We start from the raw sequence: 20,567 nt of genomic DNA, 5'->3' as shown, positions 1-20,567 counted from the left end.
CTTACAATGTGAATATTTTGTTGTACCAAGAGAGACATCCTCAAATATTTGACCTTCGTTCCTCAATTGCATATGTTCCTCTATTGAAATGTAGTAATAATCTTCACCTTCCACTTCTTCTGGTCACATTACTCTGGTTGTTGTTGATACAATATGTATCACAGGGTGTTTTTGTTTTTTTTGTAAACATGTAATCTTTTCATTTTCACGATTCAAGAACCGAGATTGATGAAAGTTTTTCCCAGAAGCAGATTTACCTACAAGATTGATAATAACAACTATCCTTGATGTTTGTCATTATTTATAAAATAAAATATATATCCCCCAGTATCTCATCTTGTTTCACAACAATGTATTTCTATTTTCCAGTCATGTGTTTCATATACTCCTCAAATTCTTTTTGACTTCACAACATAGAGCAATTGTCTCTCCAAAAATTATATATATATATATATATATATAATTATATATATATATATATATATATATATATATATATATATATATATATATATATATATATATATATATATATATTTAATTTAACTTGCAGAAAATAAAAATATTAGCATTATTTCTTATCGAGCAATGAGGTAGTTGAAAGTATGATTGACGAAGATAAATACAATTACAATAAGAATGCCTCCCTCTTGTGTAATAACTATCCATAACTGTTTTGTTTCTCTCATTAACGCAATCATCAAAGTTAACAAGATTCTTTTTTCATTTATCCAAATCTTGTGGTGAAGGTATGTCTTCCCTATTATCACTAAGAATACAAATTATAGGTTTTGATTTATTTTTACATATCTGTGTATCACAAAATAGTTGGATTATATCTTCAATGTTATAATCATTTAGTGTGTTTTGAAGTTTAAAGAAACTAATTATGTCTTCTTTTTGAAGACCTGGATTAAAACTTTGTGACAGTAGTTGATACTCAGGTTTAAAACTTGACTTTGTGAAAATTATGAAATTATCAAAATCTAAAAAGTTGGGAGTCAGGAGCATCTTCAAAAGCAGGCAGGTTTTTCCACATCCACTTGAACAAACTATGAGACATCTTCATGAATTTGGAAGATTTTTATGGTTGTTAAATTTTATCTTATTTTCCCAAATGAGTAAAAAAATCATTCATTTATACATTTAGAAAAGAAGTTATTTAATTTTTTATTGGCTTTTTTTAGAAACTCTGTTTTATCCTGAGTTCAGGTTTAATTTCAAGATAATCCATTATTTTATTGATACAATATCTTGTGTTGCTATTTCCCTGAAAAATGACAATCGTGAATAATATAAATCATCAATCCATGAAACATTACCATCATTTGTTCAGTCTCTTCTCTTGTTAGTAAAGGTGTATATCACCCGCGTACTTAACATTCATTTCTCTTATTAATCTTGTAATGTAATTCATTTTTGGTAGAATTTTGAAACAGTTGTTCCTTTTAATACTTTTTTATTTTCATTAATTGGAAGATAATGACAGAATATATATTGTTTTGGGGATTTTGACTCTGTTTAATCCCACTCTATCACTTGCAGAACTCTCAAATTTGTCATCTGGAGAATCAGGGAAATCAAGAGGCTCAAGATCTCGTGTACTTTTCATATTTATAAAGTAAAACTTTCCTTCAAATAAAATACATTTTCAGCATCACCTTCAGGACTTTCATTGGTGCTTTCACAATCATCTATAAAACTACTTTCATAACTATCATTTGAACACAAACTCTCAGTATCATAACTGTCTTCTGTTCCAACAGAGATACTCTCATCACTCTCATAATCTTCAAAATCTTCATTTGAATAATGACTCATATTTATTTAGTAGAAAAAAAACATTACCATCTATATCCATATACTTTTTTTCATTAACAGATTCTACTACTACTTTTTAAAACTAGAAGCACGCACTCCCACGGGAGCCATCAAGGGGGTCATGTTATTATATGTATGCCTATTTTACTCCAAGGGGTCCCAGGATTACTCACCCAAAAAATGGTTGCGATCGGTTCAGCCATTTTTGCAGTACCTGGGAACAGACAGAACAGTGAATTATACTAAGATGATTATGTGGATTCCTTTGAAAGATTTAAATAAACAATACTTCCTCCTCAAAAGCATTTTTTATAACAAGTTAGGAAGATGTCATATTATGGGTGAAGAATATGAAAGAGCAAAACAAATTTGGAAAGAGTTTGAGATTTAAAAAAATATGGGTGAACATCATGACTTTATTTAATGACTGATGTTTTATTACTCTCGGATATGTTTGATAAATTTAGAGAAGTTTGTTACAATAAAGATTCCTATGGAATTTGTCCTGTCCATTATTATACATCTCCTGGATTGGCCTGCAGCGCTATGTTAAAATTGACAAAACCCCTTGATCCTCTAAGTGATGTAGATATGCTCTTGATGATTGAGAAGGCTAAAAGAGGAGGAATTTCACAAGTTTGTTCAAAGAGATATGCTAAGGCAAATAATAAATATCTTCCAGACTTCTCACCTGATAAGCCCACATCTTACTTAATGTACTTTGATGTTAATAACTTGTATGGCTGGGCAATGTCTGAATCACAACCCTATGGTAATTTTAAATGGGTGAAAGAATACGAGTAGAAATCTATCCTTGATGATATAATCTCCACAAGTCAAGAAGATTTAGATAAACACTATTATGGGTATTTTCTTGAAGTAGATTTAAACTATCTGAAAAAAAAACTTCATAACAAACATAAAGACCTTCCTTTTGGATCTGAAGAAGAGATCCCTAATCAAGAGCTATTTGATGGTTTTCAACATTTCTTTAGTTCTTCAAATTAGTTTAAATATATTCCTACCACTAAATTACCAACAACATTGTTTGATGGAAAGAAGTATGTTTTACATCAAAGACCTCTAAAGCAATATATAGAAGCAGGACTACAAGTTAAAAAGGTACATAGGGCACAAAAGTTTAGTCAAAGCCATTGGTTAAGTAAATACGTTGATAATAATACGAGGATGAGAACAATGGCGAATAATGATTTTGAGAAGGACTTTTGCAAGTTGATGAATAATTCTGTATTTGGTAAAACAATGGAAAATATAAGGAATTGACAAAATGCAAAACTTGCCACAGACTTAGGTGCAGGTGGAGAAGTTGATAAATAAACCAAGCTTTAAAAGAGTAGAACTATTTTTAGATAATTTTTGTGCTGTTCATTTGAATAAAGAGTATCAAGATGGATAAACCGACTAATGTGGGAACATTTGTTTTAGATCTTTCAAAGTATTTAATGTGGGATTACTTTTATAATAATCTCAAACAAGCCGGGAGGCGATGATGGTTTGCGGACATTATTGAGGAAGCCAAGCGGATCAAAACCTATCTCTTCCATCAAAATTGACCAAATCAAATCGGATTTTTTTATATGTTGTACTTATGGACATTACGCACAGCTTCTAGGAAATGAAATTGCGAGAAAAAAAATAATAAATAAAAAGTTCAAGTGGGCGTGGCTGAACCCACAAGGGGTGTGGGACGCCGCTCATACAAAAAGACACAACAAAACCATGATATCTAGCTTGTGTCAAAGTTTCATCAAGATCGCATCAAACGTCACGGAGCTATGCTCTGGAGAGAGTCACAAACAGACACACATAGACAACAAAAATAGTGGTCACTGCTGGCACCCACGACCCAAAAAAGATATGGTGAGAATATTGCATTGCTATAAATGGATATGGATAGACTCTTATAAGAGATAACTACAGATTATGTTTGTAAGGATATGAAAGAAGATGAAGATATTTATGAAAATACAAGTAATTGTGATCCTAATAACCCGCTCTTTTTGAATAAGAATAAAAATGTTATTGGTAAATTTAAAGATGAATTAGGTGAAAAAGATACTAAGTGAATTTGTAGGTGTTGGATCAAAGGCATATGCTTATAAATACTTAACTTGAGGGTAAAATGAATTCAAATGTGAAAATAAACTTAAAAGGTCTAAAGAAGATTGTATTAAGAGAGACCAAGAACTTTCAACATTACCTTGAATGTATATGGAAGAGAAAGGATGTTTATCAAGAGATTAATGTTATTAGAAATTATGAACACAAAATATTCTCAGAGACTGTCAGAAAGAAAGCTCGAACAGCATTTGATGAGATAAGATGTATAATGAGTGATGAAATAAATGCATTACATCATGGGTTTAAAGTATAAGTATTAATTTAAAAAAATGGGGTTGTGGTTTTAATGGGCTATCATTGCATTATTTTTAATTGACGAAAAAAATCAGTTATTTCTGAAAATAAAATACAAATATTTATAGGATCTCTATTTGACGACTCGATTTGATAAAATAAAGGATCATGTGAAAAGGAGGCAAAGCTCAGCCACGCAGGGGTAGTAGTGTCAAAAGGGAGGTGTTTGACGCAGTAATGCGTTTCAGTTTGGAGAAATGGGACACATTACTGCTTCCAACCCTCCCTTTTGACACGACTATTATTGTCTCATTGTATGAATGTGTTCTGTGTTGCCTTGTGGTTTATATTGTTGCGAATCTGGAAGCCTTGAACACTTTACATACAGGTCCCATAGAACAGTTATATCGGTAAGTATGTGTCTTTAATTAGGGTCCCCATCCCTCGTTTAAAGGTCCCATGACCATGGCCGGATTTACCATGTGGGGGGCCGTGGGCACAATGATTGTGGGGGGCCCCCAAATTTGGAGATTAATCAACAACTTAAATTATAACTGCTTTTTCATCAACAACTGAACTTTTATCGATAGATTTGGCAGACCCTGATCAGGAATGATTTGGCATACATGTTCACAAATTACTATCTGACAAGATGACAAGATGGACGGATTGTTATTGATATGGCTGCTGACTTATCTCTGAGCTCATTCCAAAATCAAATCACAAAAATGCTGTTGCTGCAAGAGTAAGAGATAGAGATGGACTAATATAAGAAAATAACAAACGATGCACTGTCATTAATCATACTACGAACTTCGACTAAAAATCTTCTAACTTCTAAAAACCCTCTGGGCAAGAGAAATCCAAAATGGTGATTAATAGCAGACTTCCAGCGACCGCAAATATACAGCAGTGTCATTCACATCAATGAACATACACACGGTGCCTTAATCAATGGACAAGCTTCCTGCGCGACTTCGCGGCAGCGAACTCGGATATGATACTGTCAACCTGCATGGAATTGAGCACATCGGATTCGGTTGAAATTATGGTCAGATTGACCAGTCTCTGCTGCCCCATCGTGGAACGAAGATGGTTCTTGATAAGCTTGAGTTTCGAAAACGAGTGCTCCCCAGAGCAGTTCGACACCATCAGTGAGAGGTAAATCCGAAGCAGCATTTCCACGTTTGGGAAAGTATCGGTGAGTTTTCGTTCGATGAGAAAACTGTACACCTCGAGTTCAATACGGCCCGAGTCTGGCTCTGACTCCTTCATCATGGCTTGAAGCTGAATCATTTATTCTGTGAGGTCAGGTGATAGATCTTCCCGATACAGCTCGACGAGCTTCAAGCATGACTCTCGAATCTGCTCCACTTCGAGTTAAACAAGAGCACGCAGGAATCCAAATCTGTCGCTCATCTCGCTGTAAGCGTTTGTACGCTTTTCCAACTGCGACAGCAGTACGCCGATCACTGCAACGTATCCACTGATGCGAAAGGACTCCTTGGCGTCTAGTTCTACTTCTGGAGTGTGTCTGTAGTCCAAGGGAGCGAGGCAGACATTACACTTTCGTCTACGCGATCCACGAGTGAATTCCTCCGTACCTGAACGCTCCACTCCGTCAACAACGAATGTATCAAACTGATCGCGTAATGACTGCACGAAGCTCGCCAGTGACTTGAGGAGCTGCGCGGCTGTGTTGAGATCGGTAGCTTGTGACTGAAGGGTTTTACTCGTACGATCAAATCTACCAAGGACAGTAGACCAGAAACCAGCATGGAACCCTATCTCGAGCGTGCACATCGTTTGGTAAAGTGTCTCGGCGGTGTTTCTCGTTTCACCATTCAGTTCTTCATCGTTTGCGATTTCATTGAGGACATCCATGATTTCACTGTAACTGTCTCCAAGAGCTCGGGTTGCATTAGAATGAGCCGACCAGTGAGTGTTGCTGAGGCGCTTTGGTACTTTCAGGGCATCAAATAATCTGGCGTAGCGCGACGTGGAAGCTGTAAAAAATACATACACTTGTTCCACAAATTCAAAGAATGCTGCTGCAGGTCCACAGCATCCCACGGCCGACTGACCGACTAAATTCAGTGAGCGAGTCACGCATGGCACAAATATTGCGAGAGGGTTCTCCTGTTGGATCATTCCCTGCATCCCGTTGTATCGACCACTCATATTAGATGCGTTATCGTAAGATTGTCCTCGGCAGTTAGCGATGTCCAATCCAGTGGCTTTCAAAAAATCCAGTAATGCCGTCGCTTGCTGGAGTCCAGTGTGTCCTGTGTTGCTCAGAAAGGTCATGAAACGCTCCACTGGAGCCTCGTTCTCGATGTATCTTAGAATAACTGTGAGATTGTCGATGTGGATTATGTCAGGAGTAGAATCGACTGACACAGAGAAGCATTTTGCCTCTTTCACACGAGCGACGATGTTATCCAGAACAGATTTTCCGATGATGGAGACTAACTCTTCACATGTCATAGATGAAAATAAGTTGGTGTGGCCACTACCTTGGTTGGCATATTGCTGAATGTGCTGCACCAAAAATGGATCGTAGTCCACAAGTAATTCCATTAAACCAAGGTAGTTGCCATTCGTCCGTGACCCAACAATTTCATCCGATACACGCAACGCTAGACCACACTCAGCGAGAAACGATATCACGCTCACACTTCTTTTCAGCACCTCCCTCCAATAGGACGCAATCTCACTCACCTGTTTGACGAGTTCAGTGTCCACACGACCTGCGGATGTTGCTCTGTCTGACAAGCGGATGATATTCGCACAATGTACATGCGAATGCTCATGCACCTCGATAGAATGACTGGCATGCTTCCAGTCATTGAATCCTTCCCCGCCCAGGGCAGTAGCGCCTCCAAAGAGCTTGCAAGCGATGCAGTACAGCTTCCAGTTGATGTGGAGAAGCAAAGCCAGGACATTTTCATGGACTCTCCGTTTTGTAGTCGACGGTAAAAAAAGATTCTTGGAGCAGCAGCGTTTCCTACTTACAATGAACTGTATGGATGAATCAAAGGGACCAGTCAAATTCTGCAGGGGCTCCAAATCTCGTGATGCCCAGTTGTCGATCATCTCTGACGACGGCCGCTCAGGAGGCCAACATCCAATGCAATTGGAAAAGCCAGGTCCACGATCAGTCAGTATATATCGCGCTTCTTCATCTGATGCATGTTCTTCATCGGTGGAACCTTCCGAGATGTTGGGCAAACTTGATGTGGAGGTTGCGTTGCCAAATCCGCTTGTTCCGTTTCTGTTGGTGTTCTACCCTCTGTCATGGACGAATCACCTGTTTGTGCAGGAGTGAAAAACTCTGAGATTTTCTGGGTGTTGTCGACGACGGCCTTGTGTCTTTCATCTTTTTCCTTGGAACATTTCCGCTTTTGAGCACCACTGTCATATTTCCGTGGAGCCCTGGATTTGTGCTTGTCGTCACCAAAGTCGCTCATTGTGGTTTCTGCAGCTGGTAGGTACCGAGTAACCGAGATATTGTCAGAGTGCACGTGGGACGTACCAGAATCACGAACAACAAGTATGTTTCACACACCTGAAACATAGAAAGTCACACCGTGTTACTGTGCTGTGCGCGCCAGCAAGCAGGGTACTGACAGCATTCCCTGCCAGCCGCAGTTTCAGTGTGTACTCTACTACCCCTGCTGGCCGTGTGCTGTGCTGGCCTGGCCTAGTTTTACCACATCGACTTTCACCTTTTCACTTCTCCTCTGCCTGGACCTCTGTATTCCGTCTGTGCTTGCTGGGCTCTGGCGGGCAGTGCCGTAGTTAGTTGGTCACGCTCAACCATCTGAAGCATCGATGATCGATCCAAAAAAAGATCCGAATGCGGGCCCCCAATGACCGAGGCTTGCCCTGGGAATTTTTGACCACGTTGGATCCATTCTGTGAACCGTGGAAGAAACGGCTTGAAAAGGACCCTCATAATGACAGACAATTTTAAAAAGATATCCTTACAAAGAGTTTACAATCTTCATTCACCGACAATAAAACTTTAGAAGCACATTTTCAAGGGATTTTCAAAATGTCATTGAAATTGTGGGGGACCCCTAAATGTGGGGGGCCCCAGGGCCATGGCCCCACCTGGCCACCCCAAAATCCGGTAGTGCCCATGACACTCAAAACTTTCTGGTTATTTCGATATTAACTTGACCTTCCAAGTGAAGAAATCACCCATATTTCTTTTTTAAAATAAAAAATGGGATAATTAGACCAATATTTCGAACATTTCTAGTGCTTTTCACAACTTGCTATGCCCCGCCCCTCAAAAAAGTTGATTTCAGCAAACCGCAGGCCACGTGACCGTTCACGTCATCTCCAAAACGCGACTCGCACAGAGTGGATTGATTAGATGTCGCGCGCCGTATAAAGTACGTACAAATGCATTGTGCACATGTGTTTGCTATCTCACTGATCGTCTTAATATAATTCCTGTGATTGTTTCGCAAAAGTTTTTAAGCATTTTAGCCTTACTTTCGAAAATGCCTGCAAGATGTATCGTAGGATGCAGCAATACAACCAGAGACGGTGTAAGCCTTCATGTATTCCCGAAAGATGAGAATCTTCGGAGAATATGGACATCTAAAGTGAAGCTGACGAGGGGAAACTGGAAAGGCCCCAGCGACACGAGCGTCATTTGCAGCGCCCACTTCAAAGACAGTTACTTTGATCACGGGCTCTATTCGCTGTTCAGTTTGAAGAAGTTGAGGAGGTTGAAACCTGATGCAGTAACCATCATCAAAAGCAATGTCGTTTCTCATGCCGAGAAAAAAAAAGGGGTGTGAGGACAGCTGCTGAGAAGCAGAAGAAAATAAGGGTAACTCATTTTGAAGACCGATATCATACCAGCAGCCCAAATGGGCAGGCCCCAGCACACATTACCGTCCATGGCTGCTGGCGCAGAATACGTGATCATGATATGGTCCTGTCGTGGATGCGTGGGTTGTATTGCGGGATCGGAGCTATTGTTGTTTATCACCACAACGATGGCACGCAATGCCACTGGCACTAATGACTAAGCCTAAGTCTAAGACCGAATTAAAAGTTAGACATTTTAGGTAATTTTGGTTATAGATTCATCAAAGAATAATAGAGAAACAAATCCTCAGTCTAGATCTAGAAAATTAAAATCAAGATCTATCTAGATCTAGATGTTTTCATTTTATCACTTTTGACATTAAATGTGTACATTACCCGAGATATGCCTCCATTCAAACGTCTGGTATCACCTACGCAAGTGCCCAAGGCCGACGTGGATGTTGGAAATGCCTATTTCTTCCGAGCTAAGAAGTTTGTCAAACTCGGGTTTGGAAATGGCATAATACACGTTTTTGAAACTTACTCTTTCCGATGCTTGATGTTATTTGTTCAATTAATTCCTCTAACAAGTCGAAATGTCGAATTTTACCATCGTCTTTCACGATTTGGCACTCAGTGTCACCGCCATATTGAAAATGCGTGTGTGCGCTTGGTATGGTGCATGTGCATTAGTTTATTCATGCTTTCTTGAAAGAGTAGACCAGTGAATAGATTAGTGAATCGAAAAGCTACTTGTCGACTCTAGAGTCGAGACTAGTCCGATAAATGCGTAGTCCATCCGACGTGCTGTAGCTTTCTTTTATTATTCTTTTCTCTTCATCGTTTTCTACTGGCGCTACATGATAACAGTAGGAATAAAATAAATAAAAATGTAACAGAACGTCAGATTTATCGGACTACTCTAGACAATTGTGTCACAAGGTGTGTTCAGCATACAAGTTTTCATCATATCCGGACAGCGAGATTTCTTCGTTTTATGCGCGGAGAGACACGGCCGATGACATGGGCTGGCCTTGCTTGTGATTCATTCGCCGCGGTGCAATATGTCCGTTGTGCTGCACTGCGCTGGTCACGTCACATCACTAAAATATTTCTGATATCGAGCAGTACAGTATGCAAGTCGAATTACGAATAGGATTTTGTCGAACCAGTTGTTATTGCCAAGTCTTCCTTCGATGTCCTCCCGATCATCAAGAACGCCAGGAATTTCATCGCCATTTTCCTCTGCTTGTCCTGCTTCGGGCTCGAACTGGTAAGGCCGTATTTCATTTCCAGCTGCCTGAACTTCACCTCCCCCGACTACGTTATCCGACAATTTTCCATCTGATTCAGACCAAAATCCTTCATTTCTCTCACACTCACTGTCGCTACCAGACAAATCAAAGTCCATGTCATCCATTATTCAAAACCAAATGTTGGATTTTTGTAAAGCTGAAATGAACGAAGCGATTGAGTCGACCAATCGAATGTGGAAACACACAGGAAGCCAATAGAATCACGTAGACCACCAACCCGAGTAATTTACGTGCAGCCTTTGTTGTTCTGGAGTTGACATCATGTGGGTTACGCCCCTTTCAGTAGGTTTCGGCAGAATTTTTAAGGGCGTTCCCGAAGAGGTTTGTTTTTTTAATTATACATCTTACAGAACGAGTATTGTGAAAAAAATTGTCAGATCTGAAATCACGATGAAAAACTCTGATAGGACATTATATATATATATATATATATATATATATATATATGCAATTTCAGTACTTTTGGGTGTCAAGGGACCTTAAATGGGTGAATAAATGTACTTGTGCTGTGAGTTATTTTGATAGTTAGGGTTTTCTTTTATTTTTACACCACCATGCCTTCACCTCGCTTCCTCACACCAACGCCATTGACTGCGTGCATGCCGGCACGTACGTGGGCGGAGTTCAAGGAGGAGCCTCGCGGCGGCCCTCGATCAATCAGCATGCTACGGGTAGGGGGGCAGCCGCTCAGCCAAACATAACCCGCGACAGGGAGAAAGGGGTCCGCGTGGCGTCACCACACCCCCAGGCCAATCGACAGACTTGCCGCTCGTTTTGGCCAATGGTAGGGCGACGAGCAATTCTGCGCGACAAAACCATCCAGTGAGGGAAAGCAGGGAAGGCGGAGGCATCTCTCCCCCCCCCCCCCCCCCGCCGAGAGAGGGTGAATAAGGGTGCGGCACGATCGGAGAGCTTGAGCTTGAGAGATCCTTCCTCCAAAAGAACCGCAAGGGGTACGTGCCGTCTCTCTGAAGGTGAACTTGCGAGTGTTTGAGATAGTTGATGACCATCGAGCAGGCAGGGTCATGGTCAATCTGACGGGCAGGTTGAACAGGTGTGGAGTTATCAGCCCTTGCTTTGACGTTCGGCTGGGGGACTTGGAGAAGTGGCAGAGAAACCTTCTGGCTTCTCAACGGTTTGGGATACAGAGGAGAGGTTTGGTTGCCGGGACGAGTGCCGGGCGGAGCTCGGGAGGCTGATCGCGGCTCGCCGGTGTCTGGATTCTGCTCGCCTCTCGCTGGTGCCTGGTTCGAATCGGCTCGCCCAAACCACATGAGGTGGACAGGTCCGAGGCAGGCTATGGTCTTCAGCTCGCCTGTCCCTCCGAACTGGAGGCCTCAATAAAGGCTGTGGCCACCGGTTCTTGGGTGTACGTGTGTGTGTGTTTGTGGCACCAGTCGAGTAAGTAGGAATTATACGAGTGCTCTTTGCTTGTCCATAAATTGCCTTGCATCTCAATATTCGGATAACTCTGCTTCTTGCGTGCCCCCCTGCCCCATTATAAATAAAGCCATGTGTTAAATGTATCAGTTCGTTTTTGTGTTTATTTTATTGGTTTAACACGGTGCATGTTGGAGAATTAGCAAGGCCGTTGTTGCCGCCGTAAGGGGACATTTGGACCGATGGATCTCGGTGATCATCCGCTCGGGTGGCACACGAGTTCGAGCACGCTAGCGGCTCGTTCTGTACGAGCGCCGTCGAGGGTGAATTTCCCCGGTAGTTTGGACGACGTGGGTATTTAGGTTAATTGAAATTGGCAATCGACGCTACTCCACATGATCAACCTATTGGCGATCTTCGGTCCGATAAGGGACCCGTCAGCTCCGGAGTTATCCGGGGTGACGACCTATAAATTCCAGGTGTTCGGTGGATCCGACTCCACTGCTCCAGCTAGCAGCCGTGCTTGTCGCCGATACCTGGTCAGCAACAATATTTTGCATTTTATTTCTCCTTGTATATAATTTTGCATATCCCCATTCTCTTTTATCTTTTGCTTTGCTTGGCTTTTTCCGTTTATTATCGTGTCTTGTCGACCCAATTTCCCTTTACTTTGCTTTTCAAATAAACCCTTTAAAAAGGTAAGAAAACATGTTTTAACCATCTGCTTTCCATGTGTGTTTGCCGTCGATTCTTGCTCATTTGGGTGATATTGGGGAATGGTAAAGTAGAGTAATACTGAACGCAGTGCCATAAAAGACTGCTTGGACCATCCCTTGGGATGAAAGGTTCCTACTCTGAGGAATCCCGTATTCACAAGTAATCGGTTGCGACAATATTTATTCAAGAAAAAACACAATGATTGTGTTCAGTGAAACCATATTTAATCATTGAACCAAACATGAATTTCTAATTCTGTGGACCTTTAATGCAGCAGTTCTTGCTGTTGTAGGATAATAAAATGGTACCATTGGAAAGCTCATGATTGATTCAGTTGGTTTGAAAGCTAATCATTTATTTACTTGCATCGAAAGCTAATAATTGATTTACTTGTTTCAAAAGCTCATAATTGATTCACTTGGTTCAAAAGCTAGTAATTGATTTACTTGGTTTGAAAGCTAACAATTGATTCACTTGGTTCAAAAGCTAGTAATTGATTTACTTGGTTTGAAAGCTAACAATTGATTCACTTGGTTCGAAAGCTAATGATTGATTCACTTGGTTTGAAAGCAAATAAGTGATCCACTTGGTGTAAAAGCTAATAATTGATTTTCTTGGCTCGAAAGCTAAATATTGATTTACTTAGTTTGAAAGTTCATAATTGATTCACTTGGTTCGAAAGCTAATAATTGATTCACTTGGTGTGAAAGTTATAATTGATTTTCTTGGTTCGAAAGCTAAATATTGATTTTTTTTTGTTTGAAAGCTAATAATTGATTCACTTGGTTTGAAAGCTAATAATTGATTCACTTGGTGTGCAAGCTAATAATTGATTTACTTGGTGTGAAAGCTAATAATTGATTCACTTGGTTCAAAAGCTAATTGATTCACCTGGTTTGAAAGCTAATAATTGATTTTCTTCCTTCGAAAGCTGAATATTGATTTTCTTTGTTCAAAAGCTAATAATTGATTCACTTGATTTGTAAGCGAATAATTGATTCACTTGGTTTGAAAGCTAATAATGGATGCACTTTGCTCGAAAGCTAATAATTGATTCACTTGGTTTGAAAGCTAATAATTGATTCACTTGGTGTGAAAGCTAATAATTGATTTACTTGGTTTGAAAGCTAATAATTGATTCACTTGGTGTGAAAGCTAATAATTGATTTTCTTGGTTCGAAAGCCAATGATTGATTCACTTGGTTCGAAAGCTAAAAAACGATTCACTTGCTTTGAAAGCTAATAATTGATTCACTTGATTTGAAAACTAATCATTGATTTTCTTGGTTTGAAAGCTAATAATTGATTTACTTGGTTCAAAAGCTAAAAATTGATTCACTTGTTTTGAAAGCTAATAATTGATTTTCTTGTTTCGAAAGCAAATAATTGATTCACTTGGTTTGTAGCCAAAAAACGATTCACTTGGTTCAAAAGCAAATAATTGATTTTCTTGGTTCAAAAGCTAAAAATTGAATCGCTTGTTTCGAAAGCTAATAAGTGATTCACTTGGTATGAAAGCAAATAATTGATTCGCTTGGTTCGAAAGCTAATAATCTATTCACTTGATTTGAAAGCTAATAATCTATTCACTTGATTTGAAAGCTAATAATCTATTCACTTGATTTGAAAGCTAATAAGTCATTTACTTGGTTTGAAAGCTAATAATTGATTTACTTGGTTTGAAAGCCAAAAATTGATTCTCTTGTTTCGAAAGCGAATAATTGATTCACTTTGTTTGCAAGCCAATCATTGATTCAAAAGCTAATAATTGATTTACTTGGTTTGAAAATTAATAATTGATTCAGTTGGTTGTTTTTTGTTTTTTTTGTATACCTTGTCGAGGCTCATATGGGAGCTCACACACAACGCACATCAAGGGGGGCATGAGACAGGAGGGGAGGGAGTGGGAAGGACAAAATTGTGGGGAACAGCGACATTTGGAGATCTGTGGAAGGGAGAGGGATGGGACGGGGAACATGGGGAATAGAAGATTGACATTGCAGGGACTTTCAGGAAGGAAAGCAGGGAATTTGAAGGAGGTGGGCTTGGGTGGATTATCGAGGGTAGAAAAGGTAGAGTATTTGTATGGGGGATGATAAGAGGTGGTGGTGAACAACTGTTTTGAAGGCCTGAATGGAAGAATGGGAATGAATAGAGTGAGGGAGTTTATTCCAAAGGCAGGAAAAAAAAGCGGAATGAAAGAGTGAAGGTGAGCAGTCAGTCATTCATGATTTTGGTAGTTTTACCAGAAGGGGGTTGTTGGCGGACCTTGAGCGCCCTGCGGAAATGTGGTGGGGAGGCTGGGGGGCGAGGCTGGAGAGGAGACGGTACAAGACAGAAAGACCACCGACCAACCTGCGGTGATCGAGTGAGAGGCCCAAGGACTCAGCCTCATTGCGGGAGATGCCAATGATCCAAAATGCCTTGGTTTCTACTGCGAAGCCAAGAAAGGTGGGAGGCAGGAGCACCAGCCCAGAGGGGAGAGCAGTACTCAATCAGGCTGAGAACAAAAGCTTTGTAAGTAGTCAGGAGCTCAGGTGGGCCGTGGAAGGACCTTGCACGACGGAGGATTCCCAGTCGGCGACTGGCTATGGAGGCGAGGTTTGAAATGTGGCTTTCCCAGGAAAGGTCATGGCAGATGGCGAGACCCAGAAGCTTGAAAGAAAGGACTTGTTTCAGAGGATTGTTGAGAAAGTGGATGGGGGGGGGGGGTTCTAAACGGTCCTTTCGGAGAGATATAGTGAGAGTGTGAGATTTGTCCGGATTGAAAGACATGTTCCACGTGTTGGATCAGTTTGTGATTTTATCCAGATCTGCAGTGAGCGAAGAAGCAGCTGCTTGCCAGTCTGAGGGATGACCGATGGTACGGCATAGGGTGGAGTCATCAGCAAAGAGATAGAGGATTGTCCAGAGTCGGAGAGAACATTGATGAAAACCAGAAAAAGAACAGGGCCCAGAACGCTACCTTGAGGAACTCCAGCCTGGACAGGAAGGGGGGATGAAAGAACTCCATTTAGGGCCACACGTTGACTGTGACAGGAGAGGAAGTCTGCAAGCCATGAGTGGAGATGGCCTTGGAGACCATAGGAAGATAGTTTGGTGAGCAGGGAAGGGTGCCAGACTGTGTCAAAAGCACGCGATATATCCAGGGATACGGCTCGGATTTCCTGTGTGGCATTGAGGGCTTCCATCCATTGTTGGGAGAGCAGAAGCAGCATATGGGTCATTCCATGTCAAATTATCAAAGAATCTGCCGTCATCTCTCAGATTTTTGTAAAAAACTTTGGGAACCAATTGGGACCCATGAAAAACGGCAAGAACTCAAATATTTTTGCTAACAGCCTCTTAATTAGTGAAATACAGACTAACGACCTTTGGACTAATTAGCACGACGTCGCGAATTCAAATGGCCATATCTCTAAAATTATAACACCGAGAGAGCTGGTTTTGGTGTCATTTTAAAGGTATTTTCATGCCCTATGAATTTGTCTGGGCAACATTTTCCTACCTCCAACCACAAAAAAAGTTATCACAAAATATATACTTCAATCGTGAATCCCCCAAAAAATGTATCCTTCAAATTTCCTCAAATTCATCCCAGAGGTACCTTATGATGTCAAGAAGCTTCCACATAAATTTTGTGATGGGTACTCCAATAGTTTCTGAGATATGAGCTATAATGTACATGTACGTATGGCATATAGGTTCGAAAATCAGCATTTGTAACGTATTATACAATCAATAAGTGAGTTCACGTACACAGTGTTCACGAACCTGACTTCGGCTTTCAATTTCCTCTTCAATGCAGCAACAGCAGCACTTGTTTCTTCCCCTCAGGCCCAGTTGAAAATGAAAGTATATGATACTTCAAAGCAATTGATGGTCGTTCCCTGTCATGGCTAGGTTAGAATGATTGTATAATACATTACAAATGCTGATTTTCGAACGTATATGCCATACGTACATGTACATTATTGCTCATATCTCAGAAACTATTGGAGTGCCCATCACAAAATTTATGTGGAAGCTTCTTGACATCATAAGGTACCTCTGGGATGAATTTGAGGAAATTTGAAGGATACATTTTTTGGGGATTCATGATTGAAGTTTATATTTTGTGATAACTTTTTTGTGGTTGGAGGTAGGAAAATGTTGTCCAGACAAATTCATAGGGCATGAAAATACCTTTAAAATGACACCAAAACCAGCTCTCTAGGTGTTATACTTTTAGAGATATGGCCATTTGAATTCGTGACGTCGTGCTAATTAGTCCAAAGTTCGTTAGTCTGGATCTCACTAATTAAGAGGCTGTGAGCAAAAATATTTGAGTTCTTGCCATTTTTCATGGGTCCCAATTGGTTGCCAAAGTTTTACAAAAATCTGAGAGATGACGGCAGATTTTTGATGATTTGACATGGAATGACCCATATCCAGGGTAGAGTGACCTGGTCTGAAACCAAGTTGATAATCAGAAATCAAGCCATTGGAGAAGAGGAAGGATTTGATGTCTGAAGCGATGATGGATTCCATAACCTTGCTGATGATTGGGAGAAGGCTGATTGGTATGTAGTTGCAGGGATCTGTTTTTGCACCTTTTTTGTGCAGGGCAGTGATGTTTGCTGATTTCCAAGCAGATGGCAGATGGCCTTGAGCAAATGAGAGGGTGAATAGAATAGAGAGAGGGTGAGCAAGAACAGAAGAGCAGGCTTTGAGGACACGTGGGCTGATGCCGTCTGGACCGGTTGCAGAATCGAGTCGAGGTTTGACAGCAAGCTCTCCACCTTGTCAGGAGAAAAGGACACAGAGTCCAGGGACAGTTAGATGCGACTGGGTAAGGTGGGTCGAGAAAGTGATGGGTTTTGGGCAAAAGATTTAGCTGCAAACACCGAGTTTAGGCATTCAGCTTTTTCACGTGCGGTATCAGCAGTGCTGCCATTTGAGGTAAGGGAGGGGATGGAGGGGGAACATACACCAGAAACAGATTTGATTAGACGCCACCAGGATTTTGAGGAGGGAGAGAGGTTTGAGAGTTCAGACTTGAGATGAGAAAGATGTTGTTTTCTGGCTCTCCTGAGGGTAGATACACACTAGTTCCGAGCTTTATGGAAGGAACTGAGATTGCCCTCAGTCGGGTTTGCTTTCCATGAGGCAAAGGGAAGATGTTTCAGGACAACTGCCTCACCACAAGCTTCAGTGAACCAAGGGCGGGAGGAAGGGGTAGGACAACTGAAGACGAGAGCGGATAAATCTGTGCATGAGGGAGAGCAAGTTTTATTTGAAAGAATTCCCAGGATGAGTTGATGTTGGAGAAAGTTGAGATAGGAGACCAGTCTATACGTTTGAGGGCTGCTCGGAGACCTTGCCAGTCGGCTTGAGTGAAATGCCAGACTCGACGGCGGTGAGGTGGTTCTCTGATAATAGCCAGAGAGATGTCCACTTTGACAAGGACGTGGTCAGAAGAACCGATTGGAGCGGATAAAGAGCAGCAGATATTTTCAGGGAAATTTGTCAAAATCAGATCCAGAAGAGATGGAGTACTATTGGTTGAGATCTGGGTAGGGAAGTTGACTGATTAAGTCAGTCCCAATGAGTCACACAAAGCTTTTGCTGAAGTGCCATGACAGGTGAGAGAGGAACCCACACCTAGCCAACTGGCATGATGACAATTGAAGTCGCCACATATGAGGAAGAGAGAGAGGTTGGTCCATGTTTACAGATAGTGAGGTGTAGATGGAGTCATCACTGTTTGGTGGATGGTACAGTACACATATAAACATGAGGTGGGAGTTGAGGGGAAGCCGTAGCCAGAGGTATTCCTGGGGGTGTGGGGGAGTGAGGGCAGTGCATGGACAGTGAGGAATAGAGTCTTTGATGAAGAGAGCAACTCCTCCACCAGGGCGAGGCTCAGGTCTGTCAAACCGGAGGAGGGAGTAACCAGGGAGAGATACTTGGGAGTCAGACACGTCTTGAGGGAGGAATCTTTCTGTTCAGCAGATTATGCCTGGTTTGTCAGTGGCAACCTGTATGGAAAGATCTGAAAGGTTTGAGCGAAGGCCCCGGATATTTGAGGTCCATAATTTTCATGAAGAGGTAGGGGAGGAGGCTTTGGGTGCAGGGGGTGGGGGGGGGAGGAGGAGAGTAGGACAAGGGATGAGGGGGGAGGTAAGGAGTGTTATTGAAAGAGTGTGGGGGATTGCAGAATAGCTAGGGGAGGGGGCCGAATGAGGAGGAGAAAAGGCTCTGTGGTGCTGGGGGAGAGGGGGGGATAAGAGAGGGGGAAGAAGGCAGTTGAGGATTTGAGGAGGTGGAGTGAAGAGATGGAGGTGAGAGGGCAATGGAAGGAGGCAGCTTTGTGGATGGGAGGGGCGGCAACTTTGGGAAGGTTGAGTGAGGGGGATGAATGGTGGGAGAGAGGTGAGGGGGGAGTTTTTGAGAGAAGTGGGAGGGAGGCTTGGAGGGAGAAGAGTGGGATGGTTGCTTTGAGAGTGAGAGTGAGGGGTGAGGGGTGAGGGGGGTGAGTTGGCACTGAAGTTGGAAAAAAAGAATGATTGATGGAAAGCGAGCATTCATTGCAAACTGGGGTTTTTTTTTAAGTTTTTGGTCAGTTATGTGATTAAACACATTTCTTGAGGGATGCAATAAAGGCGAATTCACAGGAAGAAGAGAAGAAACGCTGTAACAGTTGGATTTTTTAGGCAAGGTATGAAGGAGAGGTCGAATTGAGAGCAGTCTGTTTAAATGGCAGAAGTCGTGCATTATGATACAGTAAAGAGTACCACACGTGTGAAAGAGGAAGAGGAAGCATAAGAGATAGTTTTTGTTATTATTATTAATGTTTGAGAGAGTTTTCAACAGATTAGGTCATGGAAGTGTTGTTGAAAAAACGAGGAAGAAGAGGAGGAAGAAGAAGAAGAATCGGAGAAAAGTAGCGGGTTTTTTTTTTTTTAAAGATAAGATAAGAAATAGAGTTATTAGTTGGGATAAAGGACGTTAAGAATGTGGGAAGGAAAAAAAATTGAAGATAATGGGGAGAAAAAAACAAATAAACACGATCGTACACCGAGGAAAACAAAAGGGTCGGCCACAGGCCTCAAGCACCCACTCAGAACAAGTTCGACGAAATCTCACAAAATAGCACGATTTTTGAAACAAAACCGAACAAGGAAGACACAGTAACATGTGGGTGAGAAAATAAACAGTTAAAACGGGACAGATAACGAGCGGAAACTTAACTTTGAGATTTTGAGCTGGAAGCCCCGAAGGAAACCTGCGAACGCTCCAAACCCGGAACCGGAAATGATTCCAGTGGCAGTTCTGGTTTCGGTGCTAATAACTGATTCACTTGATGTGTAAGTTAATCATTGATTCACTTGTTTCGAAAGCTAATAATTGATTTACTTGGTTTCAAAGCTAATAATCGATTCACTTGGAACAAAACTTTGTCCATTTAATCATGAGGATGCATATTTAAAAAGTCCACTTTCTGGATTGAAGAAGAAGCGATAATGGGAGCTGAATTCAGTGGTTCTAACGGTAGCTTTTATTATGCGATGACAGCAGGAACCCTTTCGAAGAACACGGAAGGAACACACAAACAACACAAACAAAAACAACAACAACAACAACAACAACAACAACAACAACAACAACAACAACAACAACAACACTCACCACAACAGCACCAACAATATTATTATCATCATCAATACATCATTATGTAAGCCATCATTCATTATCTGTGTGCCAAGTTTGAACACCATTGGTAAATGTATGCCCGGGAAATGGTTGAGGACGTGTTTAATACTGGAACCAGATTTTTTTTACAACTAAAATTACTGCCAGTCTACCAGTCCACCATCTTTTATCAGATCACAAAATAAAGTGAGAAGCACATTTGTACCATCATGTACTATGCTTGTGGAAAGTTTCAACAACATCAGAGCATGCAAATCTGAGAAATGGTTGGGACTCGTTTAAACAACCAAATGGCAGCCAATCAGCCATTTGGACCTGATCTCGAAAAGCAATGATATGCATATGTAAGCCATCATTCCTTATCTATGTGCAAGTATCTATGATCGGTAAATGGATGTCCTGGAAATGGTTGAGGCCGGACGTGTTCACCAT

The sequence above is a fragment of the Eptatretus burgeri genome, chromosome 3, assembly GCF_056783735.1.
Source record: "Eptatretus burgeri isolate ZD-2024b chromosome 3, Ebu_testis_v1, whole genome shotgun sequence".
Taxonomy (NCBI): domain Eukaryota; kingdom Metazoa; phylum Chordata; class Myxini; order Myxiniformes; family Myxinidae; genus Eptatretus; species Eptatretus burgeri.
This window is presented reverse-complemented; position numbering follows the sequence as displayed.